The sequence below is a fragment of the Malaya genurostris genome, chromosome 3 (assembly GCF_030247185.1).
Source record: "Malaya genurostris strain Urasoe2022 chromosome 3, Malgen_1.1, whole genome shotgun sequence".
NCBI classification, from domain to species: domain Eukaryota; kingdom Metazoa; phylum Arthropoda; class Insecta; order Diptera; family Culicidae; genus Malaya; species Malaya genurostris.
This window is the reverse complement of record NC_080572.1, coordinates 250,825,615-250,832,492: the sequence shown is the minus strand read 5'-3', so window position 1 is coordinate 250,832,492 and position 6,878 is coordinate 250,825,615.

Here is a 6,878-nt window from a genome sequence, read left to right as displayed (position 1 = left end):
TAGTTGAAGTTGTGCCTTCGGTAGTTGTTGTGTCGGAAGTAGTTGAAGTTGTGCCTTCCGTAGTTGTATTGTCGGAAGTAGTTGAAGTTGTGCCTTCGGTGGTTGTTGTGTCGGAAGTAGTTGAAGTTGAGCCTTCCGTAGTTGTAGTGTCGGAAGTAGTTGAAGTTGTGCCTTCCGTAGTTGTAGTGTCGGAAGTAGTTGAAGTTGTGCCTCCCGTAGTTGTAGTGTCGGAAGTAGTTGAAGTTGTGCCTTCGGTAGTTGTTGTGTCGGAAGTAGTTGAAGTTGTGCCTTCCGTAGTTGTAGTGTCGGAAGTAGTTGAAGTTGTGCCTTCCGTAGTTGTAATGTCGGAAGTAGTTGAAGTCGTGCCTTCCGTAGTTGTAGTGTCGGAAGTAGTTGAAGTTGTGCCTTCGGTAGTTGTAGTGTCGGAAGTAGTTGAAGTCGTGCCTTCCGTAGTTGTAGTGTCGGAAGTAGTTGAAGTTGTGCCTTCGGTAGTTGTAGTGTCGGAAGTAGTCGAAGTTGTGCCTTCTGTAGTTGTAGTGTCGGAAGTAGTTGAAGTTGTGCCTTCTGTAGTTGTAGTGTCGGAAGTAGTTGAAGTTGTGCCTTCCGTAGTTGTAGTGTCGGAAGTAGTTGAAGTTGTGCCTTCGGTAGTTGTTGTGTCGGAAGTAGTTGAAGTTGTGCCTTCCGTAGTTGTAATGTCGGAAGTAGTTGAAGTCGTGCCTTCCGTAGTTGTAGTGTCGGAAGTAGTTGAAGTTGTGCCTTCGGTAGTTGTAGTGTCGGAAGTAGTTGAAGTTGTGCCTTCGGTAGTTGTTGTGTCGGAAGTAGTTGAAGTTGTGCCTTCCGTAGTTGTAATGTCGGAAGTAGTTGAAGTCGTGCCTTCCGTAGTTGTAGTGTCGGAAGTAGTTGAAGTTGTGCCTTCCGTAGTTGTAGTGTCGGAAGTAGTTGAAGTTGTGCCTTCGGTAGTTGTAGTGTCGGAAGTAGTTGAAGTTGTGCCTTCCGTAGTTGTAGTGTCGGAAGTAGTTGAAGTTGTGCCTTCTGTAGTTGTAGTGTCGGAAGTAGTTGAAGTTGTTCCTTTCGTAGTTGTAGTGTCGGAAGTAGTTGAAGTTGTGCCTTCCGTAGTTGTAGTGTCGGAAGTAGTTGAAGTTGTGCCTTCCGTAGTTGTAGTGTCGGAAGTAGTTGAAGTTGTTCCTTCTGTAGTTGTAGTGTCGGAAGTAGTTGAAGTTGTGCCTTCCGTAGTTGTAGTGTCGGAAGTAGTTGAAGTTGTGCCTTCCGTAGTTGTAGTGTCGGAAGTAGTTGAAGTTGTGCCTTCCGTAGTTGTAGTGTCGGAAGTAGTTGAAGTTGTGCCTTCCGTAGTTGTAGTGTCGGAAGTAGTTGAAGTTGTGCCTTCGGTAGTTGTTGTGTCGGAAGTAGTTGAAGTTGTGCCTTCCGCAGTTGTAGTGTCGGAAGTAGTTGAAGTCGTGCCTTCCGTAGTTGTAGTGTCGGAAGTAGTTGAAGTTGTGCCTTCCGTAGTTGTAGTGTCGGAAGTAGTTGAAGTTGTGCCTTCGGTAGTTGTTGTGTCGGAAGTAGTTGAAGTTGTGCCTTCCGTAGTTGTAGTGTCGGAAGTAGTCGAAGTTGTGCCTTCTGTAGTTGTAGTGTCGGAAGTAGTTGAAGTTGTGCCTTCCGTAGTTGTAGTGTCGGAAGTAGTTGAAGTCGTGCCTTCCGTAGTTGTAGTGTCGGAAGTAGTTGAAGTTGTGCCTTCGGTAGTTGTTGTGTCGGAAGTAGTTGAAGTTGTGCCTTCTGTAGTTGTAGTGTCGGAAGTAGTTGAAGTTGTGCCTTCCGTAGTTGTAGTGTCGGAAGTAGTCGAAGTTGTGCCTTCTGTAGTTGTATTGTCGGAAGTAGTTGAAGTTGTGCCTTCCGTAGTTGTAGTGTCGGAAGTAGTTGAAGTCGTGCCTTCCGTAGTTGTAGTGTCGGAAGTAGTTGAATTTGTGCCTTCGGTAGTTGTTGTGTCGGAAGTAGTTGAAGTTGTGCCTTCTGTAGTTGTAGTGTCGTAAGTAGTCGAAGTTGTGCCTTCTGTAGTTGTAGTGTCGGAAGTAGTTGAAGTTGTGCCTTCCGTAGTTGTAGTGTCGGAAGTAGTCGAATTTGTGCCTTCTGTAGTTGTAGTGTCGGAAGTAGTTGAAGTTGTGCCTTCCGTAGTTGTAGTGTCGGAAGTAGTTGAAGTCGTGCCTTCGGTAGTTGTAGTGTCGGAAGTAGTTGAAGTTGTGCCTTCTGTAGTTGTAGTGTCGGAAGTAGTTGAAGTCGTGCCTTCGGTAGTTGTAGTGTCGGAAGTAGTCGAAGTTGTGCCTTCTGTAGTTGTTGTGTCGGAAGTAGTTGAAGTTGTGCCTTCCGTAGTCGTTGTGTCGGAAGTAGTTGAAGTTGTGCCTTCTGTAGTTGTAGTGTCGGAAGTAGTTGAAGTTGTGCCTTCTGTAGTTGTATTGTCGGAAGTAGTTGAAGTTGTGCCTTCCGTAGTTGTAGTGTCGGAAGTAGTCGAATTTGTGCCTTCTGTAGTTGTAGTGTCGGAAGTAGTTGAAGTTGTGCCTTCCGTAGTTGTAGTGTCGGAAGTAGTTGAAGTCGTGCCTTCGGTAGTTGTAGTGTCGGAAGTAGTTGAAGTTGTGCCTTCTGTAGTTGTAGTGTCGGAAGTAGTTGAAGTTGTGCCTTCCGTAGTTGTAGTGTCGGAAGTAGTTGAAGTCGTGCCTTCGGTATTTGTAGTGTCGGAAGTAGTTGAAGTTGTGCCTTCGGTAGTTGTAGTGTCGGAAGTAGTTGAAGTTGTGCCTTCGGTAGTTGTAGTGTCGGAAGTAGTTGAAGTTGTGCCTTCCGTAGTTGTAGTGTCGGAAGTAGTTGAAGTTGTGCCTTCCGTAGTTGTAGTGTCGGAAGTAGTTGAAGTCGTGCCTTCCGTAGTTGTAGTGTCGGAAGTAGTTGAAGTTGTGCCTTCCGTAGTTGTAGTGTCGGAAGTAGTTGAAGTTGTGCCTTCCGTAGTTGTAGTGTCGGAAGTAGTTGAAGTTGTGCCTTCCGTAGTTGTAGTGTCGGAAGTAGTTGAAGTTGTGCCTTCCGTAGTTGTAGTGTCGGAAGTAGTTGAAGTTGTGCCTTCTGTAGTTGTAGTGTCGGAAGTAGTTGAAGTTGTGCCTTCCGTAGTTGTAGTGTCGGAAGTAGTTGAAGTCGTGCCTTCGGTAGTTGTTGTGTCGGAAGTAGTTGAAGTTGTGCCTTCTGTAGTTGTAGTGTCGGAAGTAGTTGAAGTCGTGCCTTCGGTAGTTGTAGTGTCGGAAGTAGTCGAAGTTGTGCCTTCTGTAGTTGTTGTGTCGGAAGTAGTTGAATTTGTGCCTTCGGTAGTTGTTGTGTCGGAAGTAGTTGAAGTTGTGCCTTCTGTAGTTGTAGTGTCGTAAGTAGTCGAAGTTGTGCCTTCTGTAGTTGTAGTGTCGGAAGTAGTTGAAGTTGTGCCTTCCGTAGTTGTAGTGTCGGAAGTAGTCGAATTTGTGCCTTCTGTAGTTGTAGTGTCGGAAGTAGTTGAAGTTGTGCCTTCCGTAGTTGTAGTGTCGGAAGTAGTTGAAGTCGTGCCTTCGGTAGTTGTAGTGTCGGAAGTAGTTGAAGTTGTGCCTTCTGTAGTTGTAGTGTCGGAAGTAGTTGAAGTCGTGCCTTCGGTAGTTGTAGTGTCGGAAGTAGTCGAAGTTGTGCCTTCTGTAGTTGTTGTGTCGGAAGTAGTTGAAGTTGTGCCTTCCGTAGTCGTTGTGTCGGAAGTAGTTGAAGTCGTGCCTTCGGTAGTTGTAGTGTCGGAAGTAGTCGAAGTTGTGCCTTCTGTAGTTGTAGTGTCGGAAGTAGTTGAAGTTGTGCCTTCCGTAGTCGTTGTGTCGGAAGTAGTTGAAGTTGTGCCTTCTGTAGTTGTAGTGTCGGAAGTAGTTGAAGTTGTGCCTTCCGTAGTTGTAGTGTCGGAAGTAGTCGAAGTTGTGCCTTCTGTAATTGTAGTGTCGGAAGTAGTTGAAGTTGTGCCTTCTGTAGTTGTAGTGTCGGAAGTAGTTGAAGTTGTGCCTTCCGTAGTTGTAGTGTCGGAAGTAGTCGAAGTTGTGCCTTCTGTAGTTGTAGTGTCGGAAGTAGTTGAAGTTGTGTCTTCTGTAGTTGTAGTGTCGGAAGTAGTTGAAGTTGTGCCTTCCGTAGTTGTAGTGTCGGAAGTAGTTGAAGTCGTGCCTTCGGTAGTTGTAGTGTCGGAAGTAGTCGAATTTGTGCCTTCTGTAGTTGTAGTGTCGGAAGTAGTTGAAGTTGTGCCTTCCGTAGTTGTAGTGTCGGAAGTAGTTGAAGTCGTGCCTTCGGTAGTTGTAGTGTCGGAAGTAGTCGAAGTTGTGCCTTCTGTAGTTGTAGTGTCGGAAGTAGTTGAAGTTGTGCCTTCCGTAGTCGTTGTGTCGGAAGTAGTTGAAGTTGTGCCTTCTGTAGTTGTAGTGTCGGAAGTAGTTGAAGTTGTGCCTTCCGTAGTTGTAGTGTCGGAAGTAGTTGAAGTTGTGCCTTCTGTAGTTGTAGTGTCGGAAGTAGTTGAAGTTGTGCCTTCTGTAGTTGTAGTGTCGGAAGTAGTTGAAGTTGTGCCTTCCGTAGTTGTAGTGTCGGAAGTAGTTGAAGTTGTGCCTTCTGTAGTTGTAGTGTCGGAAGTAGTTGAAGTTGTGCCTTCCGTAGTTGTAGTGTCGGAAGTAGTTGAAGTTGTGCCTTCCGTAGTTGTAGTGTCGGAAGTAGTTGAAGTCGTGCCTTCCGTAGTTGTAGTGTCGGAAGTAGTTGAAGTTGTGCCTTCTGTAGTTGTAGTGTCGGAAGTAGTTGAAGTTGTGCCTTCCGTAGTTGTAGTGTCGGAAGTAGTCGAATTTGTGCCTTCTGTAGTTGTAGTGTCGGAAGTAGTTGAAGTTGTGCCTTCCGTAGTTGTAGTGTCGGAAGTAGTTGAAGTCGTGCCTTCGGTAGTTGTAGTGTCGGAAGTAGTTGAAGTTGTGCCTTCTGTAGTTGTAGTGTCGGAAGTAGTTGAAGTTGTGCCTTCCGTAGTTGTAGTGTCGAAAGTAGTCGAAGTTGTGCCTTCCGTAGTTGTAGTGTCGGAAGTAGTTGAAGTCGTGCCTTCGGTAGTTGTAGTGTCGGAAGTAGTTGAAGTTGTGCCTTCTGTAGTTGTAGTGTCGGAAGTAGTTGAAGTTGTGCCTTCGGTAGTTGTAGTGTCGGAAGTAGTTGAAGTTGTGCCTTCCGTAGTTGTAGTGTCGGAAGTAGTTGAAGTCGTGCCTTCGGTATTTGTAGTGTCGGAAGTAGTTGAAGTTGTGCCTTCTGTAGTTGTAGTGTCGGAAGTAGTTGAAGTTGTGCCTTCCGTAGTTGTAGTGTCGGAAGTAGTTGAAGTTGTGCCTTCCGTAGTTGTAGTGTCGGAAGTAGTTGAAGTTGTGCCTTCCGTAGTTGTAGTGTCGGAAGTAGTTGAAGTTGTGCCTTCTGTAGTTGTAGTGTCGGAAGTAGTTGAAGTTGTGCCTTCCGTAGTTGTAGTGTCGGAAGTAGTTGAAGTTGTGTCTTCGGTAGTTGTAGTGTCGGAAGTAGTTGAAGTTGTGCCTTCCGTAGTTGTAGTGTCGGAAGTAGTTGAAGTTGTGCCTTCTGTAGTTGTAGTGTCGGAAGTAGTTGAAGTTGTTCCTTTCGTAGTTGTAGTGTCGGAAGTAGTTGAAGTTGTGCCTTCCGTAGTTGTAGTGTCGGAAGTAGTTGAAGTTGTGCCTTCCGTAGTTGTTGTGTCGGAAGTAGTTGAAGTTGTGCCTTCTGTAGTTGTAGTGTCGGAAGTAGTTGAAGTTGTGCCTTCTGTAGTTGTAGTGTCGGAAGTAGTTGAAGTTGTGCCTTCCGTAGTTGTAGTGTCGGAAGTAGTCGAAGTTGTGCCTTCTGTAGTTGTAGTGTCGGAAGTAGTTGAAGTTGTGCCTTCCGTAGTTGTAGTGTCGGAAGTAGTTGAAGTTGTACCTTCCGTAGTTGTAGTGTCGGAAGTAGTTGAAGTCGTGCCTTCCGTAGTTGTAGTGTCGGAAGTAGTTGAAGTTGTGCCTTCTGTAGTTGTAGTGTCGGAAGTAGTTGAAGTTGTGCCTTCCGTAGTTGTAGTGTCGGAAGTAGTCGAATTTGTGCCTTCTGTAGTTGTAGTGTCGGAAGTAGTTGAAGTTGTGCCTTCCGTAGTTGTAGTGTCGGAAGTAGTTGAAGTCGTGCCTTCGGTAGTTGTAGTGTCGGAAGTAGTTGAAGTTGTGCCTTCTGTAGTTGTAGTGTCGGAAGTAGTTGAAGTCGTGCCTTCGGTAGTTGTAGTGTCGGAAGTAGTCGAAGTTGTGCCTTCTGTAGTTGTTGTGTCGGAAGTAGTTGAAGTTGTGCCTTCCGTAGTCGTTGTGTCGGAAGTAGTTGAAGTTGTGCCTTCTGTAGTTGTAGTGTCGGAAGTAGTTGAAGTTGTGCCTTCCGTAGTTGTAGTGTCGGAAGTAGTCGAAGTTGTGCCTTCTGTAGTTGTAGTGTCGGAAGTAGTTGAAGTTGTGAATTCTGTAGTTGTAGTGTCGGAAGTAGTTGAAGTTGTGCCTTCCGTAGTTGTAGTGTCGGAAGTAGTCGAAGTTGTGCCTTCTGTAGTTGTAGTGTCGGAAGTAGTTGAAGTTGTGCCTTCTGTAGTTGTAGTGTCGGAAGTAGTTGAAGTTGTGCCTTCCGTAGTTGTAGTGTCGGAAGTAGTTGAAGTCGTGCCTTCGGTAGTTGTAGTGTCGGAAGTAGTCGAATTTGTGCCTTCTGTAGTTGTAGTGTCGGAAGTAGTTGAAGTTGTGCCTTCCGTAGTTGTAGTGTCGGAAGTAGTTGAAGTCGTGCCTTCGGTAGTTGTAGTGTCGGAAGTAGTCGAAGTTGTGCCTTCTGTAGTTGTAGTGTCGGAAGTAGTTGAAGTTGTG